We start from the raw sequence: 17,619 nt of genomic DNA on the forward strand, positions 1-17,619 counted from the left end.
CTTTTTCCAGTCTAAAAATCTACCCTCTTAGTTCAACCTTCTTGATATCCTTGACCACATGTTTTCCCCTGTTCCTTGCTGGCATATATTAACTAGTTCCTTCAACTTGTTTGTGTTTAAGCTATTTCTTCTGGAGCTTAGACTGTACTTTCCAACTCAGACTATGAGAACTGATCCTGTCATAATAAGGACTGGGAAGTGTAAGCATCATCTAACAAAGCATCCACTTTCAGGCAAGGCCACAGCATGACCTCCAGGCAAGGAAAAGTCAGCTTCTTCTGGCAAGTGGGAGTGGGAAGATATTTTTACTGACCTAGAAGTTTCAGGGAAATTTATATGTTCAATATTCTCAGGCCCTTTATTCAAACATCCCCATCTCAGGCCTTCCTTGTCTTGCCAGTGTCTGACTTTCACATAAGAGACTTTTGAAGTTGCACATTCAATCTGTTTTGTGGCTCTGAAGCACTACAATTAGATGTTAAGGCTATTTTCAACACAGTCTCTCTCATGCTCTCTCTCCATAGAGATATATATATATATGCATATATATATAGAGAGAGAGTGAGATAGATATCTATGGAGAGAGAGAGAGTTTTCATATACATATATATAAAATCCAGGATTATATATATTTATATATTATATATAATTACATATTAAAATATATTTATATAATTATATATTAAAATATATATTTATATAATTATATATTATATATAATTATATACGTATGATTATATATTATATATATAATTATATATTATATGTATGATTATATAATTATATAATCCAAATGGCGTGGCTTGAGAGAGACAGAAAGATTTTATCATAAGATAAAATATATATATTTTATATAAGATGCATATAAGATTTTATTATATATAAGATGCATATAAGATTTTATTTTATGATAAAAATCTCTTGTGTACCAAGGATTATAGAAAGATTATAACCACTCCATTTGCCACTTGCCTTGGGGTTCCTATTGCCTTTAGAACGATGAGTAATCTAGCTTCAAATCTCATTCTGAAGCTTCTGTGTTCTAAGGTCATTCTTGGTATTTATTTTTCATTCTGTCTCACTCTTGTGAAAATTGTGTCCCAGGGGACTTTAACTTTCCCGGACTACTGGATTATATATGCATGATTCCAAACAGATCTTGTGAGGCAGAAGCTAAGGGGCTCATGGAATAGGCATGAGCTGAGGAATCATCACATTGTTCCCGCATGACGCAGTCAGAGCTCATACAGAATTGGTCACCCCAGTAGTATATTGAACAACACACATGTCCAAGGTCTTAGAATATGTTAGGTGAAATGAATATGAAGTGGCACATAAATGGTATCTGCTCTACAACCAGGAGATTCACAGAAAATAACTACAAAAATGGCCAATAAACATATATTGTTATGTGCACAGGTTCACTATCAGGAAAGCATCTTGTAAAGCAATAATGAGAAATTTATCATCCATCAGATTGGCAAACATTAAAAAGACTGACAATTTTTAGTTTTAATATAAATTTATAGAAATAGTCTTCCCAGTGATAAACGTTCCATGGCAAGTAGAGCACAGAATCTAGATCATAGCTGGCAATTTTACAAAATTCTGCGTTTGCACCTTTCTCTTATACATGGAACACAGTTCTCCTCAAGGAAGGTGATATGATTTAGCTCTGTGTCCTCAGCCAAATTTCACCTCAAATTGTAATCCCTACGTGTATGTGGAGAGCCCTGAGGGGAGGTGAATGAAGCATGGGGCTGGACTCCTCCTTGCTGTTCTCCTGATAGTGAGTGAGTTCTCAGGAGATCTGGTTGTTTGAAAGTGTGTGGCACATACCCCTTTGCTCTCTCTCTTTCCTGCTCCACCATGATCAGACGTGCTTGCTTCCCCTTCACCTTCCACCATGATTTTAAGTTTCCTGAAGCCTCCTAGCCATGCTTCCTGTACAGCCTATGGAACTGTCAGTCAATTAAACCTCTTTTCTTCATACATTACTCAGTCTCAAGTAGTTCTTTAGGGCGATGTGAGAATAGACTAATACAGAAGGTAAATCCAGTTATCCTATCTAGCTCAAACTCCAAAACCTCATGCTCAGTACCACCCTTCTGGTTCAAGTATCACTGTCTATGATCCAGTAAATTATAAATTAGAAAGACAAATTATCTGCCTTCTGCTCCACACCCAAAATAAAGTGCTGAGGCAGAGGCAGGCTATCTGCATTAAAAACTCTCTTTTGGAAAGAAAGAGTGGGAATACCTAACTGTGAGTGACTCATAAAAGTAATGGAATTCTGCTGGTCAGGCATTGTGAGAAATCTTTCCTTGGGACTTTTCCAATGCCCTCATGGATATTCTGCTTTCTGGGAGGAATTATTTTATACATTGTTCAACTTAATGTCTTCTGAGTGATTCTTCCCCATCTATTACTTTCTCTGGAAAAATCTCGGTCAAAGCCTTTTTCATGTCAGACTCGTAGTTTGTCCAGCAATACAATTACAAAGATTAATGAACTTCTAATCAATTTTCTTATAGTCATTTTCATTTGTCAGTAACCTCACCGAAAACTATTTCTTGGATATAGTTCCCATGCTGACTTTTTTCCTTGCTTTGCCATCTAAATGCCTCTTTTCAATTTGATTATAGCTACTGGCATCTGAAACAACAGACTTAGAGTGAAAGAAAACTCCTCAATATGATCCCTACCTCAACTATAAACCTATTCGTCGAACTGGAACAATTTAAGGGGTTTTATAGCACAACACTTTTTAAAAGTTTACTTTCAGTTGCTTGGGGGTTCAAAAACAGATGGCTTTTCCAACCCAACAAGAACAAAATTCTTGAATTAATTTTCTTTTATTTCTTCTCTTAAACCACTTAATACCTGGCTTAACTCATGTCTTTTTCTAGTACCTTGTTACACATAGCAAATAACCAGTACACTATAACTTTTTTGAGTTTTCTAATCTCTTTCCTTAGAGGTACAGGCTCTGTGGGTACCCGACTTGTCTTGATGGTTAAAACAGAAGGTAATTTGTCAAAGGTTTTGATTTCATATAATAGGATCTCTATATTTCTAACCTCCAACACCTGTTTTCTCCTTAACACAAAATGTTAAGCCAGTGTCATATATTTTTGTTGTTGTTGTTGTTATAATAAGACTTGACTTCAAGGCACTAATATCTGTATTATTTGGGGAAAAAACTAAGGGTTGTAGCAAATAAATACATTAATTCATTGGTAGTTTATTTTTAACTCGTAACAGGCTGAGACAAGTGCTCCTGGTCTGTCGTGGCTTTCCGCCATGTAATGACTCATGACTGTAGCTCATCTCATCTTGTGACAGCACCATCTAGGTTTCAGCAGATGAAAATGTATAAGGTATGAGAAAACACACTAGCTTTTTAAAGCCTATGTCTTGGAAGTAAAAACATCCATTTTATTTGCTTTTTATTGGTGAGAACTCTTGACAATGCCACGATGTAAAGGGAACTGAGAAATGTAGTTATTTTGCTGGACAAAAATTTTCCTTTGACAATTCCCCTAGAGCTATGAATAAAATATAAATTCTATGAAATAGAAAGAGTAAAATGAATTGTGTTGGTCAGGAAGTCAACTCTGCTATGGATGTCTTTGAACTTTAAAAAAATTTCATTCCCTGAAATCACGTCTTTTGAAGCAACATGGATGTGGCTGGAAGCCATTACCCTAAGCAAATTAATGGAGGAACAGAAAACCAAATACTGCCCTTATATAATGCCCTTATAAGTGGGAGCTAAATATTGGGTACACAGGGACATAAAAATGGGAACAGAGGATACTGGGGACTACAAGAGGGAGAGGAACGGAGGGAGTGGGGCAATGGCTGAAAAACTATTATTTGGGTATCAGGCTCACTACCTGGGTGACGAATTCAATTGTATCCCAAACCTCAGCATCACACAATATACCCCTGTAACAAACGTGCACATGTACTCTCTGAATCTAAAATAAAAGTAGAAAATAAAATGTGTTCTCTATCTGAAAGCTTTATTTAAGGAGGAAGCCATGTTTTATTTGTCTTTTCATTACCCTCCAGTTATTTACCTTGAATAAACAGCAGAGGATTTGAATAAACAATATTCACTTATTTGATTTTGCTATATAGTAGGTTATGAGCATCTGTATACATACATAAACACATAATTTTTACTTTTGCCAACTATGCATTATAGAGTATATGAACTAAGATAGTCAATAAAGGAAACAGTCTGTGGTGGTAAATAAGGAAAGGGCTTTGCAGCAAGATAGATCTGGTTTGAAGCCTAACTCAAACACTAAGCAAGTCGTAGGGACCTGGGCAAAACGCTTAACATTTCTGAGTTGTTTTCTCATTTTAAAGTGTAGGAAAAATACCTAAATTGGGTAGAAAATTTTTATATTATGGCTAATGTATAAAGTTCTTAAAAGTGTTTGCTTTAGTGTAAGTTGTTGAACCTGAAACGCAGAAACATTAAACTACAATAAAACATAAATGTTTTCTAATTACTATGCATGCTTACCTAAGTAGAACTCTTTTAGTAGCTTACTGTGGCTTTTAAAAAAATTAAACGGTAAGTGATAAATGGTCTACTTCTTGAATAACCTAAGAAACCATAAAGTTTCCATCTGTTATTTCTAAGTTTATATTTAAGAGAATTCTATATTTGCCAAGTCCAAATGTCAAAGTTTTAACATTGCCTTCCATCAGCCAAGTTTAACTAGGAAGGTAGAGAAAACATTTCCGCAGTCATCAGAGAAATGGTGATGCATAGCTTGGAATTATGTTGCTTTGAGCCAGTGAATATTCCTATATTTCTTCCTAAAAAAAAGAACAAATAAAGAAAAAATAGAAAAGGAAAATCATCATAGGAGAGTCAGACCACTTAATGGGGAGGAGTTTTTACTAATTCGAGTTTTTTGCCAAATATCCTCAGTCATTATTACATTAGATCATTAATGCAGTCAAATAAGTTTATGAAATCAACTATACAAATTGATAAAATTTTTATTTTTTCCAACATTTTCTTATTTTGCAAAATGTCAAGCCTATACAAGTGTTGAGTAAGACAGTACAATACATACTCATATACCCTTTATTAGATGCACCTGTTTTTGAACCATTTAAAAGTAAGATGCAGATATCATAATGAATCACCCTAAATATTTCAACATGCATCTGTTAAGAATAAGAACATTTTTCAACAAATGAGTAATACCATCACACCTGCGACATTTAGCATTGAATAATATTGAATAATACAGTTCACATTCAAATTTCCCCATTGTCTCAATAATCTTTATGGTCATTTTAACATTTATACGGGATCCATAATATCACTTTGCATTTAAGTTATTAAGTCCATTTACACTCCTAGAACTATCAACTCCTTTTCTTTTCCTCCTTCTTCCTCTCTTCCTCCTACTCCTTTTTCTGTTTTTTCCTTTTTTTAAGTCTGTCCAAGTTATTCAGTAGATCATATTACATTCTAGAACTTTCTGATTGTTTCTCCTTGATTATGTACCTATTAAACATTTTAAAAAATATTTTATAATAGGTATTATATACTTCTTTTTATCATATCAAAGTAATAGAAATTTGCATGTCTTCCTATTATTGATATGATGTTATATGTATACATATACATATTATATACATGTATGTGTATGTACATATATGCATGTGCATATACATATTATATACATACATGTATATTATATATATATATAACATGTAATAACATCATACCAATAATAGGAAAATGTGACAGTTTTGTACACACACCCACACACATTGTTTTTTTTCATAGTTCCTAGCTCATAACTTTCATAACCCTTGTTATAACCTTCTGTTATAATTTGGGTATTAGGCCTCAAGGCAGGCTTAAGGAAATAGAATCACTCTGATCTTCTGCCTTCTTTTCACCTGCCTCAAGGCAGGACTTTAATTTGACCCAACCTCCCTGACTGTGGGTTTTAAGACCTTTCCACAGAAGGTCCCTCCCTATGTCTTGGGGAAATGAATGCTGACATCATGCAGCTTCCACCAAAACCCAAGAGGCTGGGTTCCTGGGCTTCCAGATAGCAGAAAATGAGGAGGTTCCTGGAGGGTGGCACACCCAAGGAGGGCATGGAATTCCCATACTACAACTTGAAGCCAGTTGATCAGAAGTTCTGGAAGTCCAGACTAATTTCTGGGGTTTGGTGAACAGTCCTAGGGACTGCCCTCTCAGCCTGCGGGATCTAACACTATCTCCAGATAGTGCTGAAATTGAATTGGAAGACAACCAGCTGGTGTCTGCTACTTGGTGTGTGGGGAAAAATTCCCAGACATTTGCTCACGTAAGTCTTCTGTGTTGATGACTGCTGCGGTGGTATAAGAGCAGAAAAGAAACACAGTTTGAGAGTTTTTCTCTAAATACTAGATGACATTACTTTTGAACGTGTGATTAAGGTCATGTCCATCAACTATCTCATTGCAAAGAACCCTCTTATCTTCATGATTAACAAGAAATCTATGGAGTAACACTTTGACCCAGCATGAATATCTTATTCTCAAAATATGTAACCCAGTAATTTCAGTGTTTATTGGTAACCTTTGCCTGAATCAATCATTACAATGATACTTGCAAATGATCATTTTCTATCTCTATCATTCTTTCTACATTTATTAGATGGCATTCTTCTATGAAGAAAAGCTGGCCATGCATGCTGGTTCATGCCTATAATTCCAGCATTTTGGGAGGCTGAGGCAGGCAGATCGCTTGAACTCATAAGCTTGAGACCATCCTGGGCAACATAGAGAGAACCTGTCTCCACAAAAAAATTTTAAAAATTATCTATGTATGGTGATGTGTGTCTGTGGTCCAGGCTACCTTGGAAGCTGAGGTTGGAGGATCTCTTGAGCTTGGAAGACTGTGAGTACAGTGAGCTATAATCATGCCATTGCACTCCAGTCTGGGCAACAGAGCAAGACTTTACCTCAAAAAAAGAAAAAAGTAAAGAAAAAGAAAAAACAAAAGCTTTTCTTCTCTCCTTCCTCCCTCTTATTTAAGCAACATAATGGATCCAGTAACAATTTTTCATTACATTTTAATCCATTGCTGTAATTATAATTTTTGATGTTCAAATTATTTCATATTTTGTTAGAGGAAATCCTTTCAAGTAGACTCATTTATTTTTTTTATGCATTTCCATCAGTTTTTGAGAACTTCCTGCTTTCCAGTTTTATTTTGCAATCTGGTCCTAATTGAAAGATTTACAAAAATTCATATCACCACATTTTTTTGTCTATTTGAAATTTATTAAACTATTGAGACACAAATTAGAATAATTGCTAAGCTTAGAATAGCCTGAGTTGAAGGCTGAATCTATAATACACTAACTTCACAGTCATGGATAAGTAATCTATCCACTCTAACTATCAGACTCTAAAATATGGATAAATACCATGCCTACCTTATTGAATTGTTTGGAAGATTAAGTAAGATAAGACATGAACAGCATTACCAGTGCCTACTATTAAATACTTAATATGTTAGCTATTCTAGAATTATATAATATTGCAAGCTATTGGGCAGTCAGTGGACTATTACAACTTTAGAAATACTTATCCTTTAATCTCCTTTATGAATTGAAGTCACTTATTTCTTATACCAGACTTCTCAATCAGTCTGTGCCCCAAAAATTTTATTATTCACTTAAAAAAGATTGGATCCTGTAATCCCAGCACTTTGGGAGGCCGAGACGGGCGGATCACGAGATCAGGAGATCGAGACCATCACAACTAACAGTGAAACCCCGTCTCTACTAAAATACAAAAACTAGCCAGGCGAGGTGGCAGGCGCCTGTAGTCCCAGCTACTCAGGAGGCTGAGGCAGGAGAATGGCGTAAGCCAGGGCCGAGGCTTGCAGTGAGCTCGGCCACTGCACTCCAGCCTGGAGTGACAGAGCGAGACTCTGTCTCAAAAAAAAAAAAAAAGATTGGATCACTAGAGCCTCACAGGTGACCTTTCAAATTTTGACTATGCAGTTTTCCATTTTATATTTCACATTATTTTACTAAAATTTGTATTTAACTGACAAGCAGCATTATCTATTTTTACCATCTGATGAAGCCATGTTTCCACAGGAAAACTGGGTCAGTCGAAGCAACAATAGAATGGCTCATTGTCACAGTGGTTTGATTTCCTAAGAGCTAAATCTTGTGGGAATTTTGGAATGTCTCTTAGGAATGAACAAATATTTTGTTTCAAAATCAATATATATCTCAGACAGCTTTGTACAAACAGAATGCATTGTATTTTGAGAAGTCACATAACATCTGGCCTAACACTTAAAGCCATCTCAATAAATTAAATTTATTTATTTATTTATTTATTTTTTGAGACAGAGTCTCACTCTGTTACCTAAGCTAGAGTACAGTGGGACAATCTTGGCTCACTGCAATCTCTACCTCCCAGGTTCAAGCAATTTCCCTGCCTCAACCTCCTGAGTAGCTGGGATTACAGGTGTGTACCATTACACCCAACTAATTTTTATATTTTTAGTAGAGACGGGGTTTTGCCATGTTGGCCAGGCTGGTCTTGAACTCATGACCGCAGGTGTTCCACTTGCCTTGACCTCCCAAAGTGCTGGGATTACAGACATGAGTCACCATTCCCGGCTGAACAAAATTTTTTTTTTATAAATGTCCACTGACAGTTCTATCTTTCTTAAAGCCTCATCACCTAATACCCACTTTAATTAAAGGCTTCAGAAAGAAAAATAGGGCTATCAAAAAAACTCTATAAGGGTAAGAATAATGGAAATTCAAGACAAAGTGTCAAAGATTATCTTCACATGAAGCTTATTTTGTTCTTAAACTATTCCATAGTAGCTTTTAAGCCTTGAGAAATAAGATAACAATTTTTATCTCCAGTCCTTTCTATAATGTCATGTTTCTCATTTTCAATTATATTTAATGGATGATTATGGCCAAACTATTATGTGCATGGTTAGATATACTAATTCTACTCCAAATACATAGCAAGAGCAATAAAACATGGATCTGAAGTAAAAGCACGAAATGGTAACCTGAAAGAAAATTACAGGCCTAACAGCCTTCAAGGCTGGAAACAGGCAGTGTTGCCCAATAATTTGATAACTATGTGGTAATTAAGATTTAAATTCTCCATATGAAATGGAAGGCAAGAGTAAAAATCACTGCTTGAGGCAAGAGTTACTATGAGAATTCTCAGTCATACACGACTTTAAAAAGCTACTGAAACACTGCCTTGGGCTAGATTTTCAAGGGAATATTTGTACCTAGGGTAGTGAGCAAAAAAAGACTCACACTCATGACTCAGGAACTGAATCAACTACTCACTATTTATATGACCATTTCTTGGGGTTCCTCTATGTTTTAACAAGACAGGAGACTCAAACCAATGTTGCACAAGCTGATACTTCAGTAAGGTCACAGAGACAAGTAGAGGAAAACACAAAACTCTCAAATTCTATATGGACAGAAATAGAGGAAAGTTAAAGGAAAGCAAATATGAAACTAAAAACCCTTCATTTCCCATGGATTACCAAACCTAAATATAACATTTTCATGAAGTATAAAAATTAAATGCCAAGAAAGGTAACCAAGAAAGTTAGCAAAGTATAAACCCATTCCAGATTAAAAGAATCTGGGTTAACACTCCAAAGGAAACTTCTCAAAAGCATGTCTAGGTTGGTCAGAGAAGTAAAGAAATAACATATACTAAAAACAATTTAATAAGCAGTACATATAAAACAAAATAGTGAATATAAAAAAGAACCAACAAAAATATTGAAAATGAAATATATTTTCGGAAAAAAGCTCAATAGTTAGAATAAATTTTATATAATCAAGGTAAAATTTAATTTAAGAATTAATCTAAAAATATTTACCCATGTTTTCAACATAGAGAAATAAAGAGCAACTATGGGAATTGTAAGATGGATTAAGAAAAAATAAATTATGTAATATAAATTTAATTAAAATTTGACAGAGAAACAATTGTATTTTAAAGAAATAATGACAGAATATTTTCCACAACCAAAAAATACCCAAGTCCTCAGATTGCAATAAAATTTTATCACTAAAAACATTAAATTATGCTGAATATAAACTAATGAATGGTTCATAAAACTGCAATCAACATGAAAGGGAAGATATAAGTTTATCAAAGAGAAAATGTGTTTCCCACAAATAACTATTATGCTGAACACAAAATATCCAGAAAAAACATAAGCCACCAAGTATCTTATTTTATTTTATTTTATTTATTTTGTATTTTAATTTTAGAGGCAGGGTCTCTGCTTTGTTGCTCTGACTGGAGTGCAGTGGCATAATCGTAGCTTCCTGCAGCTCTGAACTCCTGAGGTCAAGGGATCCTCCCAACTCAGACTCTGAAGTTTCTAGGACTGCAGGTGTGGGCCACCATGCCTATCTAATTTATTTTCTATTTTTTGTAGAGATAGGGTCTTGTTATGTTGCCCAGTCTGGTCTCAGACTCCTGGGCTCAATCAGTCCTTCCACCTCAGCCTCCCAAAGTGCTGGGATTACAGGCATGAGTCACCACACCTGGCCCTTCTAAGCATTCTGTATCCAGCTAAAAACAACCATGAAATGTGTGGGCAAAATGAAGATTCCCAATAAACAAACAAATGAAAACTACAGTTTTCTAAAACCTTTAGATACTCACTAAAAAAAGAAATGAATGATATTTGCCAAATGCAATGAACTACTAGCATTTTCAAATAATTTTATATTTTTATTGTAATAAAATATACATAAAATTCACCATTTTGACCATTTTTAGGTGTAATCTTCTGTGGCATTAAGTATGTTCACATTGTAGGACGACTATCACCACCATCCATCTCCAGAACACATTTCATCTTAGAAAACTAAAATTCTGTACCTATTAACAGTAACTCCCCATTCCTCTTCTCCCAGCCCCTGGAAACCATCATTCTACTTTCTTTCTCTATGAATTTGATTACTATAGGTACTTCATATAAATTGAACCACACAGCATTTTTCTTTTGTGAGTGGCATTATACATTGTTAGATGTGAATACATTAGAATTGAAATAATCTGTTTAGTAAAAGATACTGGAAACAAAGTTTAACTCAGATATCAACGCTTATAACTAAGGAAACTATACAATTTGGTTTGCCCAGTGTAGTTCTAGTTTTCTTCTCATATCTGGACGTAGTTATTAAGGATGTACCCTTTCATTCTTAAAAATGTTTTGGTTTAAATAAATGATTATGGTCACCTTAAATAAGACTTTCTAAAGTTTAATGTACACATTTTATAAAGAATATTTTAAAGTCTACAAAAAAGGACTAATTATGCTAGAGGATAATGGTTAGTGACTACTGAACAAAGAATTCATTGAAGAGAAAATATATACAGCTAATCAACAACAAAAAAATACTCAGTCTCCTCAGAAATCAGGGATATGCAAATACAGTTAACTGTTAAACACCATTTCACACAATTAAAATAGGAAAAAAAAAATCTGACAATAGCAAATGCTGAAGATATTCTGAAGAAACAAAAGTTCAACCTTGCTTTTATGTGTATACATGGGTATAACCAATTCCAAGGATAATTCTGTTATCTAATGTGTATAATCTCTGTTGTTTTTACATTTTATTTGTTTTATTGGTATTTTTTAAAATAGTGTGCCATGACTATAGTATGATAAATTTTGCAAATCTGTTTGATACGACTGGCCTTCCATATTATTTTTTTTAAATATACTTGAAGTTCTAGGGTACATGTGCACGATGTGCAGGTTTGTTACATATGTATACATGTGCCATGTTGGTGTGCTGCACCCATTAACTCATCATTTACATTAGGCATTTCTCCTAATGTTATCCCTCTCCCCTTCCCCTCCCCCATGATAGGTCCCAGTGTGTGATGTTCCCCACCCTGTGTCCAAGTGTTCTCATTGTTCAATTCCCACCTATGAGTGAGAACATGTGGTATTTGGTTTACTAGTTCAGCCATTGTGGAAGACAGTGTGGTGATTCCTCAAGAATCTAGATCTAGAAATACCATTTGACCCAGACATCTCATTACTGGGGATATACCCAAAGGATTATAAATCATGCTGCTATAAAGACACATGCACGCATATGTTTATTGCAGCACTACTCACAATAGCAAAGACTTGCAACCAACCCAAATGCCCATCAATGATAGACTGGATTAAGAAAATGTGGCACATATACACTATGGAATATTATGCAGCCATAAAAAAGGATGAGTTCATGTCCTTTGTAGGGACATGGATGAAGCTTATGTGTATAATCTTTCATTTAAAAATTCTATTTTTAGATACACTTCTTAGAGATACTCTTGCACATGTTCACAAAAGGTGTACAAAACACTAAGCACAACAATGTACAATAGCAATAATTTGAAACAGCTCAATCATCAATGTTCATCAATAGAGAATGAATCAATACATTTTAGTATTATCGTATCATTTAATATTATATAGTAATTACAGTTAGTTAATTAGAGCTGAAAATATTAGTAGATAAATGTCCTATCAACATAATCATAGTAAGGGAGAAAGCATGTGAAGAATAAAACAAATTACAGCATCACATATATAAAGCTTGAAATCATATAAAATAATATTATATATTGTATGTGAATACACTCATACATTGTTATGTATACAAATTCATGGGAAAGCCAGATACCAACTTTAATATAATACATAATGAAGGGATGTGGTAAGAGGAAAATGGAATCCATAGAAATTTCAAGAAGTTTCAATTGTATCTCTAACATTTTATTTTATTTTTTTCTACCAAATTGTGAGAAACAAATATTACAAAATTTTAAGGATCTGATAAAATTTAATATTTAGCCCACAGGCACTTTTTATATGTTTGTCTTTTTCTATATAATTGAAATATCTCATTCAAATTTTTAAAATTAAAGTTAACACAAATGCATAACCTCATGTCTAACCAAAATATCGTGTTTTTTTTAAAGTTTTATCTTTCCCTGCTATTTTTCTTCTTTTTTTTTTTTTTCCAACTTTTCATATAAGTATGGGGGTACGTGTAAAGGTCTGTGGTACATATTATTTCATCACCCAAGTATTAAGCCCAGAACCCAAGAGTTACGTTTTCTGCTCCTCTCCCTCCTACAACCTTCCGTCCTCAAGTAGATCCCAGTATCTGTTGTTCCCTTCTTTGTGTTCATGAGTTCTCATCATTTAGCTCACACTTATAAATGTGAATGTGTTGTACTTGACTTTCTGTTCCTGTGGTAATTTGCTGAGGATAATGGCCATCCATGTCCCTGCAAAGAACACGATCTTGTTCCTTTTTTACATGGTATTCCATCTTGTATATGTACTTTTTAAAAATCCAATCTGTCATTGGTGGGCATTTAGGTTGATTCCACATCTTTCCTATTGTGAATAGTGCTGCAATGAATATTTTCATGGGTGTGTCTTTATGATAAAATGTTTTATATTCCTCTGGGTACATACCCAATAATGGGATTGCTGGGTTGAATGGTAGTGCTACTTTTAGCTCTTTGAGAAAGTGTCATACTGCTTTCCACAATATTGAACTAATTTACAGTCCCACCAACAGTGTATAAGTGTTCAATTTTCTCTGCAACCTCACCAGTACCTGTTACTTTTGGGCTTTTTAATAATAGACATTCTGACTGGTGTGAGATTGTATCTCATTGCGGTTGTGATTTACATTTCTCTAATAACCAATGATATTGAGTTTTTTTTTCCATATGCTTGTTGAGTGCATGAATTTTTTTTGAAAAGTGTCTGTTCATGTCTGTTGCCCACATTTTTATAGGATTGTTTTTCTGTTGTAGATTTGTTTCAGTTCTTTATAGATGCTGTATATTAGGCCTTTTTCAGATGCATAGTTTGTAAATATTTTCTCCCATTCTTTAGGTTGTCTGTTTACTCTGTTGATAGTTTCTTTGGGCAGAAGCTCTTTAGTTTAATTCGATCCCATCTGCCAATTTTTGCTTTTGTTGCATATTGCTTTTGCAATTTTTTGCCATGAAATCTTTGCCCATTTCTATGTCCAAGATGGTATTGCTTAGGTTGTCTTCCAGAGTTTTTATAGTTTGGGGTTTTATATTTAAGTCTTTAATCTATCTTGAGTTGATTTTTGTATATGATATAAAGAAGAGGTCCAACTTCAATATTTTGCATGTGGGCTAACCAGTTATCTCATCATCACTTAAAAGGGAATCCTTTCCCCTTTTCTTTTCTTTTCTTTTTTCTTTTTTTTTTTTTGGAAGCTTTGTTGAAGATCAGATGGTCATATATGTGTGGACTTATTTCTGGTTCTCTATTCTGTTCTACTGGTCTACAGGTCTGTCCTGTACCAGTGGCATGCTGTTTTGGTTATTGTAGCCCTGAAGTACAGGTTGAAGTCAAGTAACATGATTCTTCCAGCTCTATTCTTATTTCTTAGGATTGCCTTGGCCATTTAGGCTGTTATTGGTTCCATATGAATTTTAAAATTGATTTTTTTCTAATTCTGTGAAGATTATCATTGATAGTTTGAGTCAATATAGTATTGAAAGTCCTAGCCAGAACAATCAGGCAAAAGAAAGAAATAAAGGGCATCCAAATAGGAAGAGAGAAAGTCAAACTATTCCTGTTTGCAGATGACATGATTCTATATCTAGAAAACCCTGTAGTCTCGGCCCCAAATCTCATTCAGCTTATCAACAATTTCAGCAGTTTCAGGATACAAAATAAATGTTCAAAATTCACTGACATTCCAATACACCAAGAGTCAAGCCAAAGAGCCAAATCAGGAAGGCTATCCCAATTACAATTACAATTACGATTGCCACAAAAAGGATAGAATACTTAATAATACCACCAACCAGGGAGGTGAAAGATCTCTATAATAAGAATTAAAATACACTGCTTAAAGAAACCAGAGAAGACACAAACAAATGACAAACTAATGAAAAAACATCCCAAGCTTATGGCTAGAAGGGATCAACATTATTAAAATGGCCATACTACCTAAAGTCTACTTTATAGGGTTAATGCTATTCCTATGAAACTAACCTAAATCTCATTATTATTCTTAAAATAATCTTGATTTTGTAGAAAATATAAAAATGTAAACAAGCAGAAATTGCTTACTATATCCCTAAACATTTTTCTGGTATCTGAGAAATTCCTCATATCTATAATCCTGAAAATGGGACTCTGAATTCCAACAACTGTCCCAAATGTTTTTTGACACAATCTATGTGCCAAGCACTGTTCTAGATGTTGAGGATACAGCAGTGAACAGACAACAAAACATTTTTCCTGTTGAAGCTTTTTTTCCAGAGATAAGAGGCAGATAATTAAAAAAAAAAAAAAAAAAGATCAACCGGATGCTTGTTTGAAGATGCTTAATATGAAGAAAAGTTTAATAGGGTAATAATTCCAGAGTGATAGGTGTAATTTTAAATAAGGTGCTCAGAAAACAACTCATTACAAAGGTGTGATCAGAGTGAAGATCTGGAAGAGATAAGGGAGCAAGCCATGCACACATATGAGGCATTAGGGCAAAGAAATGTCCCTGAGAAAAGGAGCAGCAAATGCCTCCAAAGACATCAAGGATGCCAGTGTGCCCGGAGCAGGGCAAGTAAGGGAGAAGAGGTAGGAGATGAGGGCAGACTGTGTGTGGAGCTTTACAGGCTGTTTAAGAATTTGAGCTTGAATTGTGAGTTAAATGAGAATTATTTTGAGAATTTTGGGACACGAGATGACATTTTAGAAGCTTACTCTGGCTGCTGTCAAACTACAGGAGAGAAAGAATGGAAGTAGAGAGGCAAATTAGGAAGCTATTGCCATACCCCAATGAGAGATTATAGTGCCCTATGTCCTGGTGAAATGTATATTTGAAAATACATCTGAAAATCTTTTGTGAAATCTTTGGAATCATGGGATCTTTGGTCCTCTATGTTACATTTTGAACCAACACGTGGAATATAAAGTTAGAGTGAACCACAGTAAGGAAAGACACATAATGCTGACACATACATCGTGTGGTGTGGTATGGATAGGTGTCCGAGTGTATTACTAATTATTTGACTAAAGAAAAGCTAAACGACCAAAGGGAACAATCCCTTCTTTCTTTCTTAATCTGAAATATTTGCAAAGAGTTCTGGAAATTTCTTAGATGTGCCATACAATGAAAACAAATTAAATGCTGAACTAAATGATTCTTTCTTCCCATGGTGTGATCTTTTTCCCTTCTTTTGGATATACTCATTTGTTCCTGACAAGATAATCACCACTGCTTTGTCGACCTTTATGAGATGCGTTATGTTACTGGGAAAAAGTCCTAGGATCTCTATAAACGGAGGAAATGATCCCTTGTTGGCTAAATGCTCATTGTACGGACCAAATAGTCTTACACCTTCTGAAAAGGCCTAAGGAAAGTTTTGTAAGTGTTTGGGAGTTGCTGTTTTTGAGCCAAATATCAAGTCACTTTGTGCTTGGACCTGGTTCTCTTTGTTCTCCACTGTGGCAATAAAGAACAGTAATATGTGCAAGATGAGGTGGCTCCTGTGAGCCCAGAAAATGCCAATTTAAATGAAACCTAAATCAAATACTTGCTGCCTTAGACCAAAAAAAAAAAAAACTTCCAATTTTGAAGTCAGTAAACACTAATCTGTGGAATTTAAGGAGCTATATTACTCAGTAGTATTAACATTTGAAATTTCTACTACTGTACTAAATTCATATTTTATAAATTATTACAAATAACACTATATTCTATTTTATTTATGTCACCACTTAGTTACAAAGTAATTTTCAAACGAACCATTTAATCATTACTAAGGTTTATTTATATCATTCTGGAAAGTTTAAAAAACCTTTGTTTCAATTACTAATGAATATCTTAAATATGGTATTTTTAAGAAGAATGCAAACAGCTGAGATTTTAATAAGTGACTATCGCATCCAGATGATGGTCTATTGTTTCCAGTCTGATGCCTGTGGAGCTGCCAGTCATCAAGACTCCCTCCCACGCAGCAGGCAAGCAAAGGGCAAGCCTCCAGTGTGTTTATGAGTCTCATTCAGCATGCTACCTACATGTTGTTCAAGGCTGACAAAGAAAATCTGTCAGCCTTGGGTTGCATTTCAAATAAAAGTCTTAAATACTATCTAAAATGCACATATTTTAATGTTTGAATTATTTACTTTCTCACTCAAATATTATTCTAGCATTAAAATGTAACTTTTATATACCCAAGATTTTGGAATGATCAATGATTTTAAATGTAGATCCAATTCTATGCGAAGTAGAGCTGGCAAATTTAAACATCAGGAAAATATTTTACTCTATCAAAAATGCAAGTTTCTATACTGTTTCTGTTTTTTTTTCTTTTGAGATGATTGTCATTAAATAAAACTTACATTTGAGAAATTCATATTTTCATTTGAAATGTAATTTTACTTGTTTATATTTAATTATTTTAATATTTCTCTAAAAATGAAAAAGTATATAACACATCTATATCCTCAGACTCAATCACTTATACGTGGCATGA

Source organism: Papio anubis, chromosome 1, assembly GCF_008728515.1.
Source record: "Papio anubis isolate 15944 chromosome 1, Panubis1.0, whole genome shotgun sequence".
Lineage (NCBI taxonomy): Eukaryota > Metazoa > Chordata > Mammalia > Primates > Cercopithecidae > Papio > Papio anubis.